The sequence below is a fragment of the Podarcis gaigeae genome (genome assembly GCF_964106915.1).
Source record: "Podarcis gaigeae genome assembly, chromosome: 10".
Taxonomy (NCBI): domain Eukaryota; kingdom Metazoa; phylum Chordata; class Lepidosauria; order Squamata; family Lacertidae; genus Podarcis; species Podarcis gaigeae.
The window spans coordinates 52,629,834-52,654,561 of NC_139686.1; the positions used below are offsets into that span (position 1 = coordinate 52,629,834).

At 39.5% G+C, this 24,728-nt stretch overlaps 1 protein-coding gene across 14 annotated transcripts in view; it reads left to right on the top strand.

The window, feature by feature from the left end:
* FOXP2 (forkhead box P2) overlaps positions 1-24,728 on the top strand; it is a 350,478-nt gene that overhangs the window by 110,853 nt on the left and 214,897 nt on the right. Inside the window, exon 1 of one of the 14 annotated variants that reach the window (XR_014555350.1) lies at positions 18,084-18,239. The exons of the other annotated variants lie outside the window; for them this stretch is intronic. The gene's annotated coding sequence lies outside the window, so the exon portion shown is untranslated. Of the gene's footprint in view, positions 1-18,083; positions 18,240-24,728 lie in introns of those variants that run through there. 14 annotated transcript variants of the gene reach the window in all.

Here is a 24,728-nt window from a genome sequence, read left to right on the forward strand (position 1 = left end):
TTGCTTGGTGTGCTCTCAACAGTGCTTGATGTCATAATTATTGTAAATATTAATTGCTGTGCTGAAAATGTAAGCATGATGACTTTGTATTAGATGAAAATAGTCTGTGTACTGGTAAATAGATAATCATACAAAAGTAATTGGGGTTTTAAAACCCCAATCTATTCTGCCAGCATGAGCTCGTTTGCATGTTAATCACAAGAGTGATTTCCTACTTCACAAGCAAGTTCACAGTCTTTCATAACCACTTTTAATTGCATTTAAAATGTTGCAGGGTTAGGATATTAGAAATGGAGGCGTATCTGTGTCAAATTAATAAAAATATTGCTGAAAATCTTTATAGACTAAAGGCTATAATATTTTTAAGGCCTTGTATTTTTTTAATTAGCATACATAAAGGTGTATTATAGCATATTTTTTATCTAGGTGAAGTATATTGGATCTCATAATGGATTAATTTACAAATGTAGTTTTCCTACCTAGAAACCTGATAAATGAAAACACAATTATAGGATGGACCTAATAGGTTGTTTTATTGGGACAACTCATGGATACACTAGTATGTTAATTACACTCACATTAATATAACATCAATTAATAAAACAGAAAATTGACAACAATATAGACTATTTTATTGCTAATTCTGAATATAATTTGCTTGTATAGAATATACTTTGTTAAATGTAACATTAAATATTAGTGTACCTTTGTAGCATTTTGGAATTGTATTTAGGTATATTTTAGAGTTTCAATAGCAAAATTAGCTTTCTGCCTATCTGGTTTATAATAAGAATATCTAACTTATTGTTCTTCGACCCTAATGCAATAAATTTTGATAACAAATATTTCAGCAAATGCATGTGGTGTATAGAGGTGAGTATTGATTATTTCAATGTGGTAAAGTAATTTGTGAATTTAAATGGTAAGTTGCTTTAAAATTAGATAGTCAGGTGGAGCTGGGCAATTCATAGCTAAAATCTGTTTAACAATGGCTTTCATTTTTAAAGTTTGGGTATAATAAACTGTCAATATTTAATTTTAAATACATTTATTATATTCATATTGTAAGATTCAACACAGTTCCCTTATAAACTGTGAAGTTAAATGTCAAAGTTGAGACAAATGCTGTGTTCTGTGAAGTAAGGAAGAATTGTAGCATCCTATAAAATAGTGTAAGTTCACAATGATTACAGTGTATCATTCTCAAAGACAGAAAGCTAAATTTTAGTCAAGTGGTTGCAAATTATATTTAAAAAGATGAAGAGTTTGACAATTAAAATAAAAAAACCCCTCAGTTTTGAAAAGGATATATTTGCTTTTATCACCAGGTGTTCTTTCTAATATAAATTACCAAGATGATGTTTCCATAACATAGCTTGGGGTGCTCTGGAGATTAAAACTACCAAAACAGACCTATTAAATTTTTCATAGGGAGGGTCCACTAGGGATAATATTCCTTTTCCCATTTTCCAGATGTTTTATGTAATTCTGCATCTTTCTAAACCCAAATCGTTTCTTTTCCAGAAAAAAATGTACTATGGAGACTGAGATGAAAGGCACGAACTGTTGAAATGTTAATTTTACTATCTGCTATTGAGGTCTGATCCCTTTTTTGTATTTTTCCTCTTCTCCCAGTAGCTCAGTTCTGTTTTATGAATGTTGTGGTATTTCAGTTGTTTGAAGCTTAGAAACTTGCAGCACTGACTTGGAATATAATACCACATGGCCTGTGACACAATGAAGGATAGCCTTTGGTTCTTCTCATTTATACCTTGCCTACTTTTAACTTGACAAAGCTTATTAGGAAATGTAACAGGGAAATCATCTTAATGACCAGTGTTATGACAAGCTAATGTTACTTTCCTATTAAAGTATTGATATTTAGTTCAGGCATGTGAAATCTGGAATGCTGTTTTTGCTGTGGCAGGAAAGGTGAGTGGCTATCATAGCAGTTGAGCCCAGTGTAGGGCTGGCTTGGGTGCAACAGGATTCTGGGCTGACACAGCCATTTTGTCTCCTCAAAACTCCCCATTTGGGAACTTCTTGTCAATTGCTGCTGATGGGATACCCAGGTGGCACTTCTGCCCACTTGCATGTGTTTGGTGGGCAGAGTGGGGAGTGACACTGGCATCACTAGCAGTGGTATAAGCTAGCAGTGCAGGCAGAGGGGCAGCTCTGCCCTATCAGCCCCATCCCCCCCCCCATGACACAAAGGGGGGATTGGGTTGCAACCTTAGTGACGTTGGAAACATTATGTTTTCCAAACTAACTTTTATGGGAGTAGCATGTATGTTCCTTTAACTCTGCTTTTCCATTTTCTTCAGGACATTTGAAAACAATGTCAATGTGTCATTGCTGTACTGCATGTTTTAGCTTGTGTGCTTCCTTATTTTTATACTGATCTCCACAGCACACACTTCATTGGGATCTTTTTAGGTAGATAACTTTTTGGAATGGGTTACCTGTGCTTCAACAAGGTGTTTCTGAGAGCAGCGTGCTACATAAAGTACTGTCCACGTTTTCTGAATATCACAGCATGTGACCATGACTGTTGTGCAACCATGAAGTGTTATGTTAGATCCTCCTGAAATAAAAAGTTGGGAGCTTTTTGAAAAGTAATATGATTCTTTTGGGCCTCATGTGAAAATACCAATATAAGGCCTGGTATACGTGCATAAGACGTGTAGTTAAAAATCATGATTTAATAACTTTGGAGTCATACATTGGACGTTTATATGGAGATAGACCATTGGTCTATGCTGTACTACTGAGCTATAGCTCTCCCTTCTAATTAATTATTCTTACTCATTAATTCACTTCAAATCATTGTTGCGAGCGTTACGAATGCTTCTGTTGATATAACACTAAAGTATGGTTAAAACAAGCTAAGAGGATGATGACTACTAGTTTAGCCAGTTATGGGTTTTTTTAATCCCATAACATCTGCAGTAGGCCTGTGAGGGCATCTTTTTCCTGAAAGCCCAGCAAGGAAGAGTTCACATTTTTAGTGGACATCTTGTTAAGGTTCAAAAAAAAGGGACAGCTTTTTGCTAGTAAGATCTGTTTCTTTTTTCTCAAATTGAAACTGACTGCTGTAAAGCCTAGTGGGTGTTACTCTTCCAATTAATGGCAAAATAGAGGAGGAGCAATTTTAGTAGCACTATATATTTTTTTGGGAAAAAATACATATTAAGGGACCTTTCAGGTCCAGCCCTTTGGTGATGAGCCAAGGATGAGGCATAAAGTAGCAAATAGGAGATATTTCAATATGATCATTCCAAATTCTATTTTGTTTTTTATACTGTTGAGTTTGACACCATGGTTTTTCATATTTCAGATATGAAAGATACATAGACAGTCCTTGCCTTGTGTGCTATAGAATGAACATACCCACACCTAGGAAATTCTGATTTCCATTAGACACTTTCTTTAATTGGTTGACGGCTTTCTAGTACTGATATTGCTCGGAGTTAAACATTTCAAGTGTGGTCTCACCATAGCTACTTTAAAAGTTGGATTTGTCACTGTCTTGGTCTGTGATATAACTGAAAGTTACACTGGCCTTTTTGTGGTCCAATATCACATTGCAAAATAGCATTTATTGTCTGTTCAGAGCCTTGCCTAGGTTTTTTTTTATTGTATTGATGCTTTCAAGGTTTTCCATTGCTTTGAGACAGTATTTTGGACTATCACTTATTGCTATTAAGGCTTCATTAGAATTTTCCAGTTTAGTTCCATCTGTGAAGTTTGCTAATATGCTGTTAAGTTTCTTCTCCAGAGCATTAATGATGATAAATAAAGCTGGTGCTAACACTAAACTTTTTGACACTTCAGTACATAACTGCTTGCCAAATTTGATAGCTTCCAGTTACCATTACATGATATTTACTGTTTACTTGGTGCCCATGAAATTTTATATTTAAAAATGCCATTAGAGACTTCAGTGTATCAAGGGGTTTTCATAATAATTACGTTTGATTTATAGGTGACACAAAACTATTGAGGACTGGAACAAGTATATTCCTGATGGGTCAAGATTTGTGTTTCATATGAGCAGCTTCCTAAACAGCAACATCTTTATATGTCATATTAATGAATATAATGCTAGCACAGGGCTGGAGAACTGCCCCCCATTGGACTTCACTCCTATCAGCCTCAGCCAGGATGGCTGATGGTGAGGGATGATGGGAGTTAGAGTCCCAGCAACATATGGAAGGCCACAGGTTCCCCATCCCTGTGCTAGAATATTGTAGAACATTTAGATCTGGTTTGCACATCACAGTAAGCCAAACTAAGGCTTACTGCACCATGCCTATGTGTGGCTTCCTAGAGAGCAGCTTGCACCTACGCTGTTCCTGCCTGGTCCTTTTTACTCCTCTGCTGCACTGAGCTAAACCAAGGGTTGGTATAGCATATCATTTTAATCTTTAAGCCCTCACTAACCATGAGCTGTAGGCACGGTTTGCTCAGGGCTACAGCTCTTGGTAATCAAAAGATATAGCCTAATCATGAACCTAGGTTTTGAGTAACATGCTAAGCCAAGTGTAGCTTAGTTTAGCATGGCATGACATGGAAGCAAAAAAGGGAGGAGAAGCAACACAGTGTCTTTTGATAAGCCATGGTTTGACTTACCGTGGTGTGTGAATGAGACCTTAGTGATGCATATATCCCTGGAAATGCTGAGCTCATGGTTTACTCAATATGTGCCACTGATAGGTTGTTTTCTTACTTTAAGCACTTTGCAGAAAGCCCTGTAGTTTTCAATGACAAAATAAGCTTGGGATTATACATCCCAACATTATAAATACTTATTCAGAAATGTCCAACTATGTTTAAGGGAGCCTTGCTCTTAGTCTTAAATAAGTGTACTGAGGGTGGCAGCTTTAGACTGCCTAAGGACCTTTAACCGGAGAAAAGAGAGTTGTGTTTGAGTCATTGGGTTTTACCATTAAAGATTGGGATTTTAGTTCATTCAATAATAAATTATGTTATCACTCCCCTTTTGAACTTTGGTAAACACCACGGATTCTTGTGTCCTGGGGAGTAGTGACTTCTGTCCACAAAAATGCCAGAGTGGCATTTGATTCTGCCCATTATCCTTCTGTGATAAGTTGCATTCCTTTACCACAGAAATATTAAATTCCTTTTGTGCTGCGTTCCTTCATTTGGAATGATGAAGCAAGGACAGTTAGAAGGAAGAATCTAGGTTAGTTACTGCTGACAAACTTGGCCCTCCTGCTTTGTGTGTTGAAAACCTACATGCCTAAAAAGTAACTTAGATAATATCTAAGTAACTGCAGCTATTAGGAGTGTGCATGACCTCTTTACATATAAAGAAGAGATACTTGGCTAGAGTGGACGTATTCACAGCGCAGCAGATGAAAGCAATGCAGCAGAATATTAAAGTTGCTTTATTTTTTCTGCTCAGCATGAAATTGCATGGGCCAAAAGAAAGAACAACAGGAATAGGTAAGTCATGATGAATATGTGTGCAAACGTTCTAATAGTGACATATTTAACAAAGCAGTAGAAAGTGGTGCATTTGGAATGCAGAAGGATTTGGTGTATTTCTAAGGTGGCATAAACAAAATGCAAAAGGAAACAGGAATTGTGATATAGACAATTTTTCTCTAAAGCTGGGAATCTTTTTGCATAAAGCTGTCATCTGGGATGATGAGCTAGACACTAGTCAGAAATGCAAATGAAACTTAACTGTTTAGAGTTTATCTAATTTAGCATAGTACCTTCATTTCTGGATCTTTTATTTCTTCATGTAATAAAAAGGACAGATGTTCCCAATTCAGAGTATGTAGCATGCACATAGAAGGTTAAAATGAGTTTCAAAAATGTTATTGTCAGAGCTGCCCGAGGTCCCAGCTCACAAAGGACCAACGCCAGTTCATTGTTATATACAAAAGTCTTTATTGAAGTTCAGTTTCGATTTCAAAGCCGCGGCGCGCAGCTCTACGTCTCAACTCTAGACCGCTGAAGCTCCGTCTGAATCTCCTCCCCCCCATACACCAGTTTAAGACTCTAGCCCTGCTCCACCTCTTCCTCTGCTCTTTTCTCCTCTGGGTCTGCCTGTCCGCTGGGGTCTTACCCTTTCTAGACTCTTCTGACCCTGAGTCCCCTGAGTCTTCCCCCTCCCTCCGGCGGGCTTTAGGACCTGGTTCCCAATCCGGGTTTTCTGCTGTCCCGCGCGCCTGTACATTCGAACTTGGCGCCCGAGCCCAGCCGGCAACCTTCCTCCTGACCGTTACACTGCTCCTGTCACTGCTTCCCCCTTCGGGGGGGCTAGCTGGACCTGGCCTCCCCTCCGTTCCCTCACTCTCCAACAGAGGCGTGGTCAGCCCTGACTCATCTTCTCTCCCTGCTGGAGGAGACGCTGGCCCTGATACATGGGACCCCCACTACGCTCTGGTGGGGGAGCTGGTCCTGATCTCCCGCTGCTGCTTTGGGAGTCCCCGCTGGCCCCTTGCTTCTGGTGCGTCCCCCCTGGGACCCCCCTTGCCCTGGCCATCGGCGCCCCCTTCTGGGAATCTTCTGATTCGCTGGAGAAGCTCATGGAATCTCTTGGGCCACTGTCATACTCCCCTACGCTGCCCTCAGATTCTTCCCCTTCGCTCTCCATTTCCTCTCTCCCCTGTGCCTCTGCTCCTGAGCCCCTGACAGTTATCAATGGAGGAAGAAACAACGCATACTGGCATTCTTACTTTATGTTGCTAGACCTGTGAATGTGTCTGCCTCAATTCCGAATCCACTGGGAGGATCAGGAACGTGCTGTAAACTCAAATGTACTCTCCTTTCCTGTTGTGTGTTTAAGTGTCTCCTTTCACTTCAGTCTTGTTCTAAGCATAGCACACTTTGCATTGTTTTTGAATTTAATTTTTTTCTTTTGCTTTAAAAAAAATAATTTGAAGCTGTTTTTGTTGTCCTTTGTACATTGCCTTCAGACATATGTGTGGAAGACCAGAAATAGATAAAATAGTTTACCAAAGTGCCAAATTGGGCAAAAATTCTTAGTACTACAGTTTACATTCCTGATGTAAGTCACAGCTTCAAATCATGGTTTCTTACAGTTTCCAAATTGAGCTTCTGTGTGTCATATCAGATTCTAAATTTGGATTGGCTTTGCAGAGTTTTGTTTTTCAGCATACCCATTGGACTCAGTTTCATTGAAAGTTAGGAACGCTGATGTATCATTAACGCCAACGCTGGTGTGTCTCACTTTCTCTTACTTTGTGGAATTGTGAGATGTTTTGGGGAAGGTGGGAGCTCTTGGGGAAAATGTTCAGCGCATTGCCTTAAATAATATGCAATAAATATTGCAATAAATAATATGAATGGCAATGGCAAAGGGATGATAAATGTGAAGTGCAAATGCTAAGAAAGTCCAAGAGTTTTCAATATTGTTAAGTTGCTTAGTTTATGTAAAAACAACAATGGAAATTGACAAACCTCTGCTCTGAACTTAGTTTTTTTTTAATATATGTATTTGGTTTATGACAGATAACTTCGTTAAGTAAGCAGATTTCACATGTAGCACTAGGAAATCATTGTGCGGCTTGATATTTTCCTATTAGGGTAAGACATCCTCTAATGTAAAGAGGATGTCTGAAGTTATTTATTGTTTTTTCTGTGCCAAGCTGTGATTTGTTTAGTCTGCTGACACTTTCACTAAAGTTCTGTATTCTGGATAGTGGTTACTTATTTTCAAAGCAAATGCTAAATCCAAAAAGACATTGTTGCTCCATAGTTCATTTTCTGGCAGAGAGAATTTGATGTGTGTTTTTGTTCACTGTTCTTGTAAAGTATTTCTACTGTAGTTGTTGAAATCTATACTTTATATGATCTCATTGTACTGCCTGCACTTCATTAATGACTGACTTTGTTTGGGGCTTAGGAAGTGAAATATTTTTCATATGACACTCCCCTATATGAGTACAGCACACCAGCTGCAAAAACCACAGACCATCTGATTTTGTGGGTTTTGAGGGTGTGAAAAGTTCAGTTGCTCAGACGAAGGCATATCTGTACATTACATCGTATGGAAACGGACCTACTGTAGACTAGAAAAAAATGTTCACAATAGTCTTGATTCATATAAAGATGAGTAATGCATTTTATGGAAACAAGATTTGTTTCCAGTGTCTGGTAAGCTAGCATTTCTGAAGTTTTAAAAATGCTGGAGTGAAAAAAACAAAAACTCTTCCTACTGCAAATTTGTTTATTCTTTTTTTAAAAAATGTGCTTAATCTTAAAACGCCATCAAAAATTTAAATTAATATGGCAGATTTATAGGACAGAGGCATATATTCACCTTACTAAACCATGCCACTTCAAGAGAATCAGAATATAAGACTTTGGCTACAAGGAAAACTGCATGCAGGGATTTGCACAGGACTTCTTGTCTGTACGTCATGTGTCTGTATCTGTGACAACCTTTTTTTCCAGAACTTGCTAGGAAATTGGGATGCTTTTTGCTGGCCTCTGTGTGATAATGCTATTGGGAGCATTATCTATTCACATGCTCCAACATTTAAAGGATGAAAATAAGGACATTGATTTTCATGAGTAAGTAGGACAGTGTTATTTATTCTGGCATTCTACTGACAAGGCCAGCTGGACAGTGGTGGAGCTAAATCAGTACACATTCAAAAGTAGAAAGTGGGAATGAAAAGTGCATATAAGCAGGTTGTTCCAGGTGAGTAAAGCATCATGCATGGCAAAGTTGCACCACAATTTGAATAAACAAAATTGTTCATTGGAAAACTCCCGACAGAAATGCAGATGAGCCAAGCCAAACAAGATCTTATAATCATTTTTTTTTTTTTAAAAGAACTCAGTGGACTGGATCCAAACTTACTCATGCTTGGTTTGGTTCTCAAAGGTTGTGCTATACTACACTGGTGTGGTAGGAGGAGATGATATTAAGTGTGGCGAGAAGATTCAAGGACAAAGAAACATTTAAACATTTCAGTATAGTGCATTATAGTATAGTATCAGAAGGGACGCTTGGGCTTGCTGATCAGAAGGTTGGCAGTTCAAATTTGTGGTATGGGGTGAGCTCCCGTTGCCCTGTTCCAGCTTCTGTCAACCTAGAAGTTCGAAAGCCTACCAACGCAAGTAGATAAATCGGTACTGCTGTGGTAGTGTGTGTGTGTGTGTGTGTGTGTGTGTGTGTGTGTGTATGTATGTGCAGAATATGGATGGATATATTTTCAAAATGAGAGCAAGATTATCAACTTGTACTGAGGACAATGCTACTTGTGATCCAGAACTGCCGTTCAAACAAAGTGCTCCAGATCACAAGTAGCATTCTCCTCAGTACAAGTTGATGATCTTGCTCTCATTTTGAAAATATATCCATCCATATTCTGTGTGTGTGTGAATGACTATTCTTCTGTAGTTCTCCATGACATATTGCTGTGAACAGGGTTTTTCAGCTCTGACAAATATGAGAGATCAGAAAAGAGAAAGACTTCTTTGTGTTGCTGAGAGTTTGTTTGTCCCAAATTAGATCATAAATGAGGTTACCCAGCAAAAGCAAGCTCACACCTCTCATTGTGTTTGTATACATAAGGTATACATGGTACACTAAGATACATATGTAAGAGGCTCATTTATAATTATATTTTGGGAACGATCCATGTTCTTATGTAGTTGCAGGGCTTTTTATCAGATGGAACTTGATGGAATTCAGTTCCAACACCTCTCAGGAGGGTTCTGTCACCTCTCAGGTGGGTGCCATTGCCATTCTAAGAGAACGAGGGAGGTGTACATGCTGAGTTCCGGCACCTCTAGAAATATAGCACTGTGTCGCTGCATCATTTTATGCTTTCTAGATGTCCCATGTTCATATTATAAAGTACTTGTGTTCTGTGTTATAAATCAAGCACTGCTAGGAGATGTTTCTTTTTGTTTTCCGATGTATTTCTTATCAATAAAAATATTGGTGTGATGCAAGCACATTTTTATTTTGAAATTGTAGCCCAGAGAAAAAAGTTTGAGAACCACTGCTTTAGAGTAAACCCATTGAAATTGGTGTGATCTCAGTGGGCATACGCTAAACATAATTACACTAGGATCCAACCACATTTGTATTGTCACTTTTAATTAAGAGAAGCTGTTGACTTGATCTGAATTTACTAGTTTGGACACATTTGGTTCTAGTTGGATTGTAAAGCTCCAAACACTACTTATTTTTGTTTCCTCAGATTGTGAACTATAAGTATATTATTATCACTTTATGCATCATCTTGTACCTGAAGGTCTCAAGGTAACTTTCATAGTACCATAAACAAACATTTAAACACAATAAAGTAGCAACTAAAAGTGATCCTGCTAAACATCCCTCCCAAGTATATAATTCCCATCATATAATTTATCACAAGTGAGCACAATAAAGTGAGCACAGCAGGCAGTTAAAAGCTATACACTGAGCAAGCGAGCTCATGTAGCAGCATGTTAAAATAAAGAAAACTATAGTAATTTTTTGAAAAGTAAATAATGCTGAAGCAGTCCTCTTTCTTCCTTTTCTTATTTTAGCTGGCTAGCAGATGAAAGAGGGGTATAATACTTGTAATATATGTTGGTCCTAAAGGCTAAACCAAGAATTGGGAGGTCTGTGATAGGACAGTCTGTGGGGTTTTTTTTTCTTAAAGATTTTTTGTCCACCTGATTTCAAGTGATTTGCCTCATCCTGTAGAAGCACACCCATTATGAGCCCATCTCTCTTATGTCCCCAGTACCAGAATCCCTTCATCTCTCCAATGGAGTACCGTATTTTTTGCACCATAACACTCACTTTTTTCTTCCTAGAAAGTAAGGGGAAATGTCTGTGCGTGTTATGGAGGGGATGCCCATGGGTGGCATGCCTACAGATTTTCCTCCTCTAAAAACTACATGCATGTTATGGTCGGGTGCGTGTTATAGAGCGAAAAATATGTTATTTTTTGGACAAGGGGTTGACCGACCACACATTGCCCAAGGAATGGGTTTCTTCTGAGGGATCATTTCTTATTCCTCAAAGGGATACCCTCCTTCTCCCAAACACTTATTTTTTATAACAGTAGGGGAGGTTCTTCCTTGGAGTGGGCTGCAGTTACCGTCTACCTGAAGGTCTTGCCCACCAACCTCCTCTAGGTCAGCTGCCTTGGCCTCAAGCGAATAAACTTATTCCCTCAAGACAAGGCACTCGTTGTGCCGAGCACCCACCCACAACCTCTTGTAATATATTGAGTTAGTTCCTTGGAAACATGGGATTTGTTAGATCAAAAAGAGGAAGGGCAGAATATCCTTCCCTGGCTTCCATGCCCTGCTGCTGAACTCACTCATCTGCTTAACCTCCTTGGTTGGTTAAAAGTGTGGACAATCTATAGTTTCAGATTTTCCTCACATGGATAGCCATGGCAATGTTACACTTTAAAAAAAAGCACTTCGGCCCAGTGTTCCTGTTCCTTTTGGAGAATAACAACATAAGCATTATCTCACCACTTACTAATTAAAAAAAAAGCAAATCTATATATAGTTGTTCAAATTAATGGTTGTGAAGAGTTTAATGCATAGGCAAAGATACAAAGGTAAAGAACTTTTCCAGAGAGACGCTGTTTCTAGCAGTTAGAAAGTGTTTTGTGGGCACCTAAAGAAACCGTGTGTGTGTGTGTGAGAGAGAGAGAGAGGGGGGGGTTGTTGAGGCTTTATTTGTGGGGGGAAATAGTCATATTTCAGTACAGGGAAAAATAATTTTAAAATCAGTAACCCTGATTGATCTCAACCCTGATTGGTCTCAGAAGTATTGTGTGAGATCATGGGCCTTTTGGTCATGTAATAGGTCACTTAGAGGCCAAAATGAAAGGTTTAAAACATGCTGGGCTACAACCAAAGGGAAGACAAAAGCTCACAAAGACCAGGTAGAAAATGTTAGCACAGCTTAAAGAAGAAACTCAATTACTTAATTCTACGACAGTCACAACCACTGACTTCTACCCTCAAGATGAGGTAGGCTTGGTGTCAAGGTGTGGAAAAGTGGAGAAAAAAGTTCTTCTTAATACTAATGGGAACTTTCCCCTATACTTCTGAGGTGTGAAAGTTTCCTTTTCCCAAAAGGTTCTCCAAAGCTACTTTTTATTCAATGGTTGCAGCTTTCTCAAGTACCTGATTTGTCCTAGGGGACATAATTGTACTTATTCTCTTGCCATTCCTTGAGACCAATCTGATGACAACCAAACTGCTCTGGAAGTCTTAGGAGCTATCAATGTTATGGAGACGCCATAATATCATTTTAGAGGTATCAATAAGCTTGTGATACAGTATGTGTAAATGCAAATATGTGCAAACACAGACATACTTCTGAGATATTCCATCTGTATGTTATTTTATTTAAAATCATTTGACTTTTTAGAATTCATTCAGCCTCTCTGACCACATCTATAAAACCCCAGGGCTGTTGACCTTGAAAGCTTAATATAAAATTAATCTATTTACGAAGGTACTAAGGGAAACCTTTGGGGATTGATGTGGTTCTTGTAGGTAACACGAAAAAGAAAGAAAAAAATCAGCTTACTGATGTGTTGGCAGTGTCCATCAAGGACTAGGGCATTAATATATCATATCCTTTGCTGTCCACTAGTTAATTTGGCAGCACTGAAATGCGGGGTCTTCTGCTGTTTTTAAGTTCTATTCTTCTTCACTGTATGCTTATTTTTAATGATTTTTTTGCGTTCCTGCCGTATTGTAATTCCACGAACCTGAAATATAAGTATTAGATTTTAAATTTTGTAATTAAATGTTATTTAACTTTAGTACAGATGTTTAGTAGCATTTTTTCTGCTGGTTATATAAAATAGAAAGCTTGATTTCAAAATTTGTGTACATATTCCTGTATATGGACAGGGAATGTCAATTTACCTTCTTTCTACCACAACTTCCTCCCACCCTAACCACCTTCTATGAAGGTCAGGAGGCAGTTCAGGACAGCAGGCCGATAGGCTTGCGGGGAAGGGTAAATCTTTAGATCCAGGCAAAAATCCATCAAAAACATCTTCATTTTTATTAAGGTTCCTAAAACTTTTGAGTAGTGTCATTTGAATGTTAGATGGATTTACTTTACTTGCTAGGTTTCACGTCTAATGAAAATATGTTTCAGCACTAAACATGGCATTAAAAAAAAGCAAACTCTATCTATCTATCAATCAATCAATCAATCAATCAATCGATCATGTGTCCCTTAAAAGTTAGGATTATCTCTTTATTTCAATATGTGATGACATTTTGTATTTCTCCACCAAAGGCCCTTCCCTCATTGGAGAGGGTGAGGAGGGATTGCTCTCGGAGTTGTGCTCAACTAGAAGGACATTCCCTGCCCCACAATCCAACTCTGGAGATGAGAATAAGGCTTGTTCTGCCACTGTACACCTGTACAAGGTACTGTGCATTGTACTTTGACAATGCAGCAGCAGCAACTAGCCCCATTCTCCAGCTCCAAAGTTGGGAGAAAGGATGGACCTTGCCAAGCTCATTGGATGGCAATAGAACACTCACAAGGGCAAGGACTGAGAACACGATTAAGTTGCTCTTCCTGGGGTGGGGAGGAAATAGCTGTAGATTGTGATCCAATAGGACATGTACATACCTGCCTATCTTTGATAATTTCCTTCTGATTTCCCCTGGGCAAATTTCAAAGTCCCCCAAATTAAAAAATATCATTTGAGAGCTTTTTTTTTTTAAAAAGAAAAAACTGTAGAAAAAATAGTGTGTGTCACCAAAGGTTTTTGCGCTAATTTTTTTGAGGTGTTTAAAGATGAGCATGGATATGGTGCTGTCTTACCTTCTGAGAGCAATAGCTTGGAAAAAATTGTTTGGACTCGAGGTGGTGCATATGTTCCCCCTTTATACATCAACCATATCCATCGTTTATGGTAAGGTAATACAGAGAGGTACAATGGATGACTTCATCGTATTTGCAGCAAAATATAAAATAATGGGGTATGTTATAATTAAAATGTCCCTCTGGTATGTTTTACAGTGTAAACATCTTTCAACTTAAAATGGGAAAATACACATATAACACATGTGGCATGCACACCAAGAGATTATAGATTAACCCAAAACCAAAGGGTGTTTGTATCTTTCAACCAACTTAATCTGCACATACACAGATCTTAGTTTTATGAAACGGCGGTCGTTTTAAACATTTTTTTCTAATAGGAATCTGCTTTATGTAACTCAGCACCAATATTGATGGTCTCATGAGAAAGGATGGTTAGGTAAATCTATCAGGTGCAGTTTCTCTTTTCTCATTTTTTACAAGTTTAAGTTTACATGGGGGGGGGGGAGCCCTTTTGGAAATTCACCAGTGTAATTTCATTTCAAACACAATTTTGCTTAATACACACAGCGTGGATTGGTGTTTTTGAGCTGCCGGAAATATCTAGACCTGAGGTTTTTTGTTTTTTTACTTTGCAGTCCACCAATCTAAGCTTTAATTAGATTTTTCTGGGGGATGTAAAATCTAACAAATTATAAAGATCAGTTTTAATTTTGTGTGTGCGCGCGCACACCCATATTCAATTTTACTTTTTCTCTCTTGGAGTGAGGACACAAATCCAGGGAGAGGGTACCCACCACACACCCAGATGTTCCAGATGTGGTTAACAGGCCCCAGAAGGTTGGTGATACCTAGTCTACTCTGATTGACAGAGTCACTCCAGAGTCCCAGGCAGAGGTCTTTCTCATTACCTGCACACTTGTCCTATTAGTGATTGAACCTGGGATATCTCTCAAACACATTGAATACCTTTGTCTAAATATGTGCGGTGGCTTGTCTGCCTGTAATGAGTGTGCAACAAGAATAGAGAACTTCCATAATTTGTGACATCACAACATTGGTAACTCCTCCCCGTTCTAAACATCCAGCTGTTGGGTTAATCCTTGGTCATTTGTAACTACTAATTGTGGATCACCTGATTTATATGCTATGTCACAATTGATCTAACTATTCCCAGAGTTTGTATTTTATTTGAATTTGGTTGGTTGGTTGGTGTGTGGGTTTTTTTTTTTGTAGGTAAAGGTAAAGGGACCCCTGACCCTGACCATTAGGTCCAGTTGCGGACGACTCTGGGGTTTATCTCGCTTTATTGGCCGAGGGTGCCAGCGTTCAGCTTCCAGGTCCTGTGGCCAGCATGACTAAGTAGCTTCTGGTGAACCAGAGCAGTGCACGGAAACGCTGTTTACCTTCCAGCCAGAGTGGTACCTATTTATCTACTTGCATTTTGACATGCTTTCGAACTGCTAGGTTGGCAGGAGCAGGGACCGAGCAACGGGAGCTAACTCAGTCGCTGGGATTCAAACCGCTGAGCTTCTGATCAGCAAGCCCAAGAGACTCAGTGGTTTAACCCACAGCGCCACCCACTTCCTTTTTGTTGTTGTTGTTGCCACCTATGTGGTGATAGCAAACAGATAGCTCTTGTCTTATTTCTTTTTCATTTTAGCATTTATAGAGTCTATATTTTCTCTTTCACAAGCAGGGCCATTTTCTACGCAATCATTTTCAATCTAATTGCTTTCACCTGTTTAAATAAGAATAAAAATCGTAGTGGAAAGTATGTGCACATTGGCACGGAAAACAGTTACATACAGATCTTTAAATGTGCCCGTTTTTTTCAGAGAGGTGTGCTTGTGTGGTATGTGTATGTGTAAAATCTCTTTCCCCTCCCTGCAAAAATCCTTTTTTCAGTGTAATGTCAACAATGTTATATTTTTTAAAACTTATTTTTTAAAAAACAAAAAAATGTAATATAGGAATTGATTCATTTGAAAAGCTTTGCAATTGACTTCATTAACCTATCTTGCAAATGTAAATGTTCTTTTCTGTCTATAATCTAAACATAGAAGAAATAGATTAAAATCTTCTAAAAGTTTGCTTAATTGCAGGGTAATTTTTGCATTGCAAGTTTAATGCAATTGTTTCACTAACTTTTACAGGAAAAAATATTTGCAATTGAAACAGAATGAGTTCTTAACTGAGGAATGAAAACTTGCAGGGAAAAGGAAGATGAATGTTTGTCACTGAACCCTACTGAATCTAAACAAAGAAGGATTACCTAATAGTCCTGCAATGCATTTGAAGTACAGTCTGTGATTTGTTTGGGGAGATGAATGGAATATGCGTTTTGAATTCTCTGCATTTTTTGGCTAAATACATTCTGTGGTTATTGCTCTGTTTTGGTCATATTGTTACAAAATGTAAATTTGAATTTGGTCACCTATCCACAGTTTTTTAAATATAAAATAGGAATGGATGGGTTTCTTCAGTATTTCAGCTCAACAAAGTTACAGTGTAGCAATTCAAACTTTTGTCAGTTGAGACTTTGCCATTCATACGTTTTAAATCTTGAAATGTTTGATACTAGAGGCCTCATTAATCTTGGTTTGTGTTGAGTATACTAAAAGATTCAACAGATGTTTGTGTTGCAAAAGAAAAACAAAACTGGATACTTAATAATTAGTTTTGATTATACTGGAAAGAGAACCTAGTTTAATTATACATATTAGCTAATCTTTGCTAGTTTTTTCAGAAGTGAACATTACACTGAAATCAGTGGAGTAGACACATTTGTTTGGACCCAAGGGCAAGAATGCTACACCAATTTTTAAAATATTAGTGGAGTATGTTAGTTTTTTAAGCTCAAAGGCATAATAATTGCTTTGTTTAATTTTTAATTATTGTCTCTCCATTAGTTGCCCCAACCCCTTCATCAGTGCAATCGTGACATTTTATGCTCATTATCGTGCAGTTTTGCTAAGTGGAATCAATTGTAGAATCCAGTGCCTGGCAAACTGTGCAGAGTAAATATCATTATCAGTGTAGTAAATAAAGTTGGCAATATTTGTATTTAGCCCTGTAGAAGCGCAGCTAGGAACCTGTAAGGAGCAGAGGAAACTCCTGCTCGTGGAGTTAAACCAGGGGTCAGCAACCAAAGGCCCATGGACCGGAAGCAGCCTGCAGAGGTCATTTGACCAGCCCACGAGCCGCCCCCAAACTGAGATGGTCGATTGTGTGCTGCGCTAAACCGGCATGGTGCGGGGACTCGCTTCCGCAGCGCCAAAAATCGCGTCTGCGTACGCGCTCACACACGCGTGCGATCCGTCCCACAGAGGGATCTCCGCGGGACCAATGTGGCCCAGGCAAGATAAACCTTCCCGATCCCTGAGTTAAAATATTAGTCTATCTAGCTCTGTATTGTCTACTGCAGTCTTCTCCAACCTGGAGCCCTTCAGATGTTGCTGAACTCCAATTCCCATCAGTTACAGCTGCACAGAAGATGGCAGTTGCCTTCCAGAAGTTGTTGCGACTACACTAGGTTGGGAAAGGCTGGAGTATTGACTGGCAGTGACTTACCCAAGTTCAGATGGGGCTATCCCAGCCTGGAGATGCTGGGTATTGAACTTTGGACCTTCTGCATTCAGTGGATTTGCCTTACTAACTGAGAAACATTGCACCTACTATTTTAGTATGTATTGTGAGGAGAGAGTTCAGACCCCTTTACCAGAAGCTGTTGCAGGAGAAAAGGCTGGAATCTTACCAAGGTTGGAAGAAATCCCTGTTACAGTGGTACCTCGGGTTACAGATGCTTCAGGTTACAGACGCTTCAGGTTACAGACTCTGCTAACCCAGAAATAGTACTTCGTGTTAAGAACTTTGCTTCAGGATGAGAACAGAAATCATGCTCCGGCGGCGCAGCAGCAGCAGGATGCCCTATAACTAAAGTGGTGCTTCAGGTTAAGAACAGTTTCAGGTTAAGAACAGACCTCCAGAACAAATTAAGTTCTTAACCCGAGGTACCACTGTATATTCAAAGAACTAAATATTCTGAAGGAAGACTAAAGGGGAAGAAGATGGGAAGAATGAAAAGCTTTCTTCGCCTTATGACACATAGATGTGATACATCAGCTTTGTAGATGTGTACATACTTAATCCCTAGATTCTTCTACCCATGGGATAAGCATAACATTCTCAGGTTGTGGCCTCACAATGCAGGAAGACCAAATGGTAGCCTACTTTGTCATTGTTATGTTGTAAATGAAGTAGTCTGTAGTTACCAGCTCCTAGTCCAGTAAAGGCAGTTTCAGCATCGGAGACGATAAGATGTGTAGCCCTCACAATGAGAATGTTCACAGCACCTTTATGATTCTCTGCAGGAGTAACTAGCAAGCCATGTCCTCAGATTCACCAGCAGGTAATGGCACCAATTCTTATGGCTATCTCACTCCTATTCTTAAATTCTTACACTGACTCTCTTTTGCAGTCTATACTGACAGCAGTTCTGATGCCTGTTTACACAGTCGGCATATCTGGGAAATCTCAGTCAGTAGAGGATGAGACTCTTAACCTCAGGGTCATGGGTTCAAGTCCCGCGTCGGGCAAAAGCTTCCTGTATTGCAGGGGGCCGGACTAGTTGATCATCGTGGTCCCTTCCAACTCTACAATTCTGTGATTTGTGTGTGTTGTGCAAGTACACCTGAGGTTCCAGCTTCTACTTTCACTGTTTCATGTTTTCTTGTGAGTCTTAATTCATTAACTGTCCCATCTGTAATCCTTGAGACAGCTTGTAATACTTAAAGAAACAACAAAAGATCATTTTGGCCATCCCTCTGGAAATTGTTAAAAACAAAAGAAACACAAAAACTATATTTAAGTCTCACTGAGTTAAGCACATGGTTATTATATCGCTTCTATTGTAATAAATTGGATTTTAAAAGGCTGAACTTTGCCAGCATAGTGTCCCATGATGTACATAGCAGTAACCTCCCCTGGCCATTACAGACCGTAACTCAGGCTTTAGAAATAACATTAAAAAGATCAAAATCTCTTTTGAAACTAGCAGAGTTCTTTGCTGTTTTAATTAGACTTTTTTATAATAGTAAACCAACAAATTTGGGAGTCCATTGTCTGTCCTATGATACCTGTCCTACTTTTCTGAATGAACAGTTTGTAGCTATTAATTTTCATTCTTGTAGTTTTATGGAAACTTTATGTATTTATTCAGCTTTTTTCCCTGCTCATGAGACTAAATAAATAGGATCAGTGAATGCACCTTCCTTTTTAGACATTGTTTCTATTACTATCATAATCTTTACTGTTCTTTATTTATCCCAGTTTGAATTCATCTTTTTGGGCTGCACATGCTCTTACCTAGGATTAAGTATCATTGAACTCAATGTGACTTCCTTCTGAGTAGATTGCACCACATTTCTCCCTTATAAATCATTTCAAAAATGCAAAATTTGAAACTGATAAAAATTCAGCTCAGTCCTAGTAAAATATAGCTAAAAAGAAGAGTTTCTAAAGAACCAGAAAGCTTAATTTTTTCAGTGATGTGACACTGCAAATGTAAATTTTGCTTTAGGTCCTCATTTTAATGTAAGCTGCAGAAGGCAGATGCTATCGTTTCTTCCTTGAATAATGTAGTCCTGGTATTCTTTATTTTTAGACTTGTTATATAGACAGAACACTTGAGGAAGAGGTATGCTTTGAAGCTTCTAAGCCATTTATTCAATGAATTTTATCTTATCCTCATTTCCTGTCCAATATGTCTATCCCAGTGCACCACCTGCCATGCAGATGCATATAGAGTGTGTAAAAACTGGTGTTTCATGCAATATTTTGTTAAAAGACAATCTTTCTTGCAAAGGTGTTCTGCTACAGCCCATCTTTATTCCTAAGAGAAATATACTATCCAGCTTGGGCATATTATTCTGTTTTTCTCTATGATTCCCAAAAAAGCGGTGTCAGGTCTTTGAAATTGTGTAAGAACAAAGTCAGTATTGCTTTGTAGTTTGGGAAGACACATACTTTTATTTTTAAATAGATGTTAAGAACCTAAGAAGGGCCCTGCTGGATCTGACCAAAAGTGCATCTAATTTCACATCTGGCCACTGGTGGCTGAGCAGATGCCATTGACAGGGCATGAAGCCAGTAGCCCTCCTCCATTTCACTATTACAACTAATAGGCACTGACGAGCCTGTGCTCTATGAATTGGTCTAGCCCCCTTTAAAGCCATCTGAACTAGTTGTCATCACTACCTCTTGGGACAGCAAATTCTCTTAAGTTAATTTCCCATAGTGCGAAGTAGAACTTTTCTTAGAATTTATGTCTGTATACTTGTATTCAAATCAGTAGCTACTAAGAATGCTCAAAAGTTGTGCTTGTCAGGCTTAGCTATCACTTTACATTTGCTCTAGGTCCTAATCAGGGTGGTAGCCATGTTACAATATTTTGTTTCTGGATGCTCATAGCTTTTTTCAGTTGGGAACTTTGGCTCAGTTGCACTGTGGACTGCGAGATTGACTAGCAATTCCTCTACTGCTTCATAAGTACTATTGGTTTTCTCTATTAGAGTTGTGTCGGAATTATCCCTAAAGCAATGATAAATGTAGAAATTACTACTCAAGCAAAGCATCTGAGAAATTTTGCATGAAGGTAAATCCCCCCAAACAGGTATAACATGCTTGAAGTAGGTCTTGAGATCTTTGGGGCCATTGTAGGATTCATCAAATCCGAGAGAATTTTGAGTGAACCCCAAAATGGAGGCCATGAATGTTGCTTGAGGCAAAATGTTTCATATTTTTGTGGTGGGAGCTTACCAGACAGCTCGTGGCTTGCTTCCCCACTTCTTTTTTCATTTTTTAAAATATGTTGACTCTGCCAGTTAGCATCCCAAGGAGCATTCTGTCCAAAATTACAAAGATAATGCTGTAGTGGCAGGAAAAGGAAGATAAAACCACCCTCCTTAAAGCTAAAACCACCCCACCCAAAAATTGTTAGAGTCTCCTCTCCCAAAATTAATCCAGTTAATGAATGTGTTTTTGCCTTCCGACACCCCCCCCCCAAAAGGTCTGTGCTGAAAACGTCCCAGATCAAATTAAAGGTTGGCTCTCCAGCTTGAACCCTCAGACTGTGGTGCAATTTATTAGCTTCCATTTATGTTCTCTCTGCTTTCTCCACAGGAGACCTCATTGGAGAACTGCATTTGGGCTGCTTAAGGTCTTTCTCTCTCCTTCTCCTCCATTTCCCCGTCACAAGGTTCAGCACTCTGATAACTCATTAGCCTCTTCCAATTTCTTCAGGGATATATTCATGGAATACCAGTTCAGACTCCAAGTCTAATGCATTATTGGGCCACTAGACCTCCTGAACAAATTACTCTGACAATTTCAGAATCTGATGAGATACTAACAGAGTTTGAGGCTGAACCAATACAGCTTTTCTATATTGACCCTTTAGAAACTTTAGAAGCAAAATGTAGGGGATCCTATCCTAAGAGAGGTGAATGTCTTGGAACACTTTACACCTGTGTTTCATTTGCCTTACATGATCTGTTCAAAGACACTAGATTTCAGGTGTTTGGAATAGGGCTTCTCCTTTCCCATTGAAGTAACTGACTTGTGCTTACTTTTTGTTTCTGTGTGTGTCAAACTTGAATCATGAGAGAAGTTCATTGGGTCTATCTCAATAAAACGAAGGAGTTCCCTCCTTCTAGACAGCTTGTACAGTTTCTGATCCTGAGTAGTGATACCCTTTTGTTAGAGTTGGCTTTTGCTGGATGGGAATGGATTAATCAGGTGAAAGAAATTGCAGTTTTAATATAATAGGTGGGGTGCGGCAATATCTTGAGGCCTATGTAAACCACTTCTGAGGCTTGGGAGAAGGCAAGGCCAAAACCTAATAGAGCTTTATAGTTTATTCTTGTATACTAAATAAATTGTTTTATTCTAGACGGCATAATGGTGAAATATATATAATTAGATAATATTATAAATATACCTAAATAATTAAACCATAAATAAGATGAAAGTGTTTTCACCTTATTTCATAGATGTGGTTGCTAACTGCGAATATAAGAACATTATTACCTCAACTGAAAATAGTTACATTCATGTCATTTATACATATTACAACATGCGTTTCATTGCATGTCTCCAAAAATGGTCCACCACTCTTTCAATTTTGGATTGTTGAGAGATGCTGCTGTTATGTCTTGCATAAATTAGTGCTTATTGTTAGGCATGCAACTGGGTTAATGGCTGAGGCATTCTTCAAAATTATATGCCAGAATGGCAGGTAATTCCCCCATTCTGGATTTCAGGACTTGTATAAAAATGTTCACTTATTATAGGTTCCTTTGTTGTATCACATTAGTAGTTTTCAGCCTACAGACTAGGATCAATTGTAGTATCACATTAAATACTTGATATGCCCATTGTGGGGGAGGGACTAAATGATTTAGATTTTTCTTTTGCATGTCTGTTATGTTCTATTGGAGTTTGAATATCAGCTGTTTACTTAATTTACTATGACCACTGCAGTATCGTACAGTTTATTACAGTTTGAGATATTAGTACAAGTTTTAAAATAAGATTAATATATTTATTAGATGAATTGCATATATTACACATCAGAAAGCACACAATAATTTAACAAGCACCCAGAAATGTCTTACAATTCAGCACAATATATGAACAGTTCGTTACATTACATAAATCCACTGGATGTGTGCAAGTAAATTGAAGCTGAATCCTGAAAAGACAGAGGTGCTACATGTTCTATGTCCTTGGTGCAGTCTGTGGTGGTCCCAGCCAGCCGCAGCCCCTGAAATAGAGTCGATGCCACAGTGCAGCACCCCAAGGACATTTTGGGGGATTCTCCCCTTATTAGCTTGAGGACCTTGTCCTATGCCTAACCACCACAAAATCTAGAACAACTGCATCCAATTCAGCAGATCTATTTCTGATAGCAACAAGACGTTGCCTGGCCTCAATTTGCCTCCACAATGAATTGTAAAGAGACATCCACCATCCACCAAGTAAGTGTAGAGTAGAAGGAGTGATTGAATACATTACTCACTGCATCACAGTGTACCATAGAATCTCCAGAAATGGCTTCCTTTGGATTGCCAGTGTTGTTTTCCATGCCTAGAATGTGACAAGCTAAGGAGGAGATGCACGCACTCAAGCATTGTAGGCCATGTTCTGAGTGAAGTGGCTGGTGGTTGATCACCCTCACCACTGCCTAATTGTCCCACCAGAAATGCATCTGCTTGTTCCAGAACTTCTCCCACCATACCTATACTGCCATCAGGATGGCGGATAACTCCAGGATGGCGGTGGTGGCTATAGTTCTCCTGTTGTTGCTGTTCCAGTCAACTGTTGGCCATGAAAGAAGCTCTGCTCCCACCAAGGTCCTCAGATGGGGTAGGCAAGTCAGCTGCCACACTTCTGGGCATATTTGCACTGCATGCTGTTACACATTCCCCAACTGTATTAATGTAAACCCCTTTGAAGGGATTCTGCCTTGCTTTCCTCACCATGGGCCATTTTGAGATGGGGTGAGATTCTCACCCTACGAGTCTTCCGTGCTCTGTCTGGGTGGATGTATCTCATTTCACCTATGAAGGTGGCACCTGGTTCTGGGTAACAAGACTGCATCCTGCCTATCAGCTCTTAGCTCTGATGCCATCTCCTCCTGTTCAGCCCCTCCTTCTGGCTGGTCAATGAGGCTTTGCACTCTGTATGAACGGTGGGGAGAGAGACAGCAGATCGGCTTCCTCTTCTCTGACATATAGATATATAAAGAGAGGACCTCTCCACCACTTCTGTGTGCCTGCCGTCCATCCCCTCAGCTACTCCTTCTTGTGTCTGCAGTTGCCAAATCATGCCAGGTCCTGCTGTAGCTGGGGAGGAGAGATTACAACAGTGGTAGCAGACTTTCCTGCCAATATATGGGCCCACAAAAATACCACACCCTAGTGGTTAATCAGATGCCATTTATGTTCAGAGTAAGTTGTTTTAACCACTCACATAGATTGTATAATCCATGAGCCAGTGGTTCATTTTCATTCTCCAATTTCTTGTCCATTCTAGCCCTGAGTCTTCACCTCCTCTCCTCCACTTCTGTTCAGAGGAGGGTGAATATATCCACATTAGAGTAACCGAGGATGTGTTCCCAAACCCTGCATGGCAAATGAATCCTGGGCCTCCTATCCTTCACCTTACTATGGTGGCCAACCCACATCTCACTAGGGCCAGGGCCCATTGTAGTACCTCTACACCTCCTGCATGATGCCCATCTAGATAAGCAAAGGGTTTTGACAGTCACCTGCAAATAGAAGCTGTCATGGACAGCTTTGCCTTCTGAACGGCAACCTGAAGGGGGGAAAGGTAGAGTGACTCCACCTGCAGCTGATCAGCCTGTAAGGACACAGAGGAGAAGGCACTGATGATAACCAGCTGGTTTCAGCCTTCTTAAGCAGAACTTCCAGGCTCAGTCAGGTGCTAAAAATAATGCTTGTTCGTGGCTGCTTCGTGCTTGTTTTGACTTTTGATCATTGGATTCCCTGACCCCTCTGAAGATGTGGGTTGCTGTTTGCCTGACCCTAGGACTGGATCTGACTTTGGACACTGACTCTGCCTTCAGGCAAGTACACCTCAAAAACTCTTCCGGTTGGCTGGTCTCCCACCCCAGTGAGCTCTGCACGTTGATCAGCAATGAGACTATGACAGAAGCTTGGTCTGGGGATTCTTCCTTAGACAAGGAGGACTGGCCTACTGCTCTCTTGCTGTTTGAGTCCTCCTTGTGACTCACGAGTGCCTGCTTCAAAGGTTGCTTCATGCGCTTGGACCTCTTCCAGACCCCACCGGGCTCAGTCTGCTTGACTCCTGTGTTGAT